This window comes from Astatotilapia calliptera, chromosome 15 (genome assembly GCF_900246225.1).
Source record: "Astatotilapia calliptera chromosome 15, fAstCal1.2, whole genome shotgun sequence".
Classification (NCBI taxonomy): domain Eukaryota; kingdom Metazoa; phylum Chordata; class Actinopteri; order Cichliformes; family Cichlidae; genus Astatotilapia; species Astatotilapia calliptera.
In genome coordinates, this window is record NC_039316.1 from 23814093 (window position 1) to 23816714 (window position 2622).

Consider the following 2622-nt stretch of genomic DNA (forward strand, 5'->3'; position numbering starts at 1 on the left):
TCCAGCAACAGTTCATCGTTGAAGTGGACGCATCGGATTCCGGGGTCGGGGCGGTGTTGTCCCAACAGAGGGAGGGTAAGCTCCACCCATGTGCCTTTTTCTCTCACCGTCTCTCCCCAGCAGAGCGCAATTATGATGTTGGAGACCGGGAACTTCTGGCTATCAAGTTAGCACTGGAGGAATGGAGACATTGGCTAGAGGGAGCCACTCAACCATTCATCGTGTGGACAGACCACAGAAACCTTGAGTATCTCCGAGCCGCAAAGCGACTCAATCCCCGGCAAGCGAGGTGGGCTCTCTTTTTCATGAGATTCAACTTTTCAATTACGTACAGGCCCGGGAGCCGCAATGTGAAGCCAGACGCCCTCTCCCGACTGTATGACTCCTCTGAAGCGGAACCCGAGCCAGGTCCAATTCTTCCTGCCTCCTGCTCCATCGGCACGGTGACCTGGGAAATCGAATCTCAGATTAAAGAAGCTCAGAAAACAGAACCAGATCCTGGGACCGGGCCCCCAGGCCAGTTGTTTGTGCCCTCCTCTGTTCGTTCTCAGGTACTGCAATGGGCACACGCCGCCCGGTTCATCTGTCACCCGGGAGTACACCGCACCATACGATTCCTCCAGCGTTACTTCTGGTGGCCCACTTTGGCTCGGGATGCACGGGAATACGTCGCCGCCTGCACGACCTGCGCCCGTAACAAGTCGTCCAACCAACCTCCCTCCGGTTTGCTACAACCGCTGCCCACTCCGGGACGGCCTTGGTCCCACATAGCCTTGGATTTCGTCACCGGATTACCGGCTTCAAAAGGTAACACAGTCATTCTAACCGTTGTGGACAGGTTTTCTAAAGCTGTCCATTTCGTTGCCTTGCCCAAGCTGCCTACGGCCCTGGAAACCGCTCACCTCCTCACCACGCATGTATTCCGCCTCCATGGAATTCCGGAGGACATTGTGTCAGACCGTGGCCCCCAGTTCACTTCACGGGTCTGGAGGGAGTTTTGCTCCGCCCTCGGCGCTAAGGTTAGTCTGTCCTCTGGCTTCCACCCTCAGACCAACGGGCAGGCTGAGCGGGCGAACCAAGAACTGGAGGCTGCTCTGCGGTGTGTGGTGTCCACAAATCAAACGACCTGGAGTGACCAGCTGCCATGGATTGAGTACGCCCACAATTGCCTGACTTCCTCAGCCACTGGAGTTTCACCTTTTGAGGCATCATTAGGATTTCAGCCTCCGCTCTTTCCGGCCGTTGAGGGTGACCTCTCTGTGCCATCCGTCCAACACCACCTGCGTAGATGTCGCCGGGTGTGGAGAGCCACCCGAGCTGCCCTCCTCCGGACGACGGCACGTAACAAACAGCTCGCAGACCGCCATCGGACACCGGCTCCTGAGTATGCGGTCGGACAAAAGGTATGGCTGTCCACCCGCTATGTGCCCCTCCGGGCGGAGTCCAAGAAACTGTCTCCTACTTTTATTGGGCCATTCGAAATCGGTGCGCTTGTGAACCCTGTGTCTGTTCGGTTGAACCTTCCGCGCAACATGCGTGTCCACGACGTTTTCCATGTCTCCCAGATTAAGCCCGTGCTCTCCAGTCCTTTGTGCCCTCCTTCCGGGCCCCCGCCTCCCGCCCGGATCGTTGATGGGCTGCCGGCGTATGGGGTCTCCCGCATTATGGACTCTCGGCGCCGGGGGCGGGGGGTCCAGTATTTGGTCGATTGGGAGGGCTACGGGCCGGAGGAGCGCTCCTGGGTGCCTCGCTCGGCTGTTTTGTGTCGGCGCCTGCTCCGTGACTTCCATCGCCGGCACCCTGGTAAGCCCGGTGGGTCGCCGGGTGGCTCCCGTTGAGGGGGGGGTACTGTCAGGGTCCCTGTGCCTACCCGGTCGGCTCAGTACGGCTACATATGTTTTGTATTCCTTTTTTTATTTTTTTCCTGCTCTCTCCTTTCCCCTCTTTCCCTCCTCCCTCTGCCTGGGCGGAGCTCACCTGCGGGCTCCTGCCCTTGGCCCACGCACCTGTGGCTCATCACGAGTGATCCAGCTCCTTTATAAGACGGCAGCCCTGTGTTTCTCGTCGCTGGACCGTTGCCGACCCTCGTCAGTGTAACCCCAGCTCAATGACTTCAGAAGTGTTTCATAGCGATTTACCTAACTACCCATTCGTGTCTCTGTGTACAGATTCCCTGGACCTACCCCTGTGTTACCCGAGTGAGTGGAGTGTGAAGAGGAGTGGACGGAGAGTGTGCGTGTCTTTCCCGTTCGTGTGTGGACCCCCGGAGCCCGGCTTTCCCCTCACTTTTGTAAATAATCACCTGGTGCATCATAATAAAGACTCTTGTGCTTTCAAGACCTAGAGCCTGCGCGTGAGTCCGTTCAGTCCCGTTGTGACAAAAACACGAGGACAACGAGTACGTGATCCATCGCTGCCAGGGGATCAACTCACTGCAATGACAATAAAATAAAATAAATAATGAAGATATTGCATCTCTGAAATGTTACCAAGAAGCTAGAATCATGAAGTCATTTTAATGACAGATATGATCATTTAAAAGGAGAGGAGTTATATGTTTAAATTAAAATGTTAAAACGGAAGATCGTGGCTAGGGATGGGTACCGGTGTCCGGTGCCATGA

General features: G+C 55.9%; 1 long non-coding RNA gene across 1 annotated transcript; it reads left to right on the forward strand.

Annotated features, from left to right (window-relative positions):
• The first annotated feature begins 1958 nt into the window (after positions 1 to 1958).
• On the forward strand, positions 1959 to 2339 carry LOC113006591 (uncharacterized). The gene is made up of 2 exons (XR_003269781.1): positions 1959 to 2087; positions 2169 to 2339. It is a non-coding gene; the product is annotated as an uncharacterized LOC113006591 (long non-coding RNA).
• The last annotated feature ends 283 nt before the right edge of the window (positions 2340 to 2622 follow it).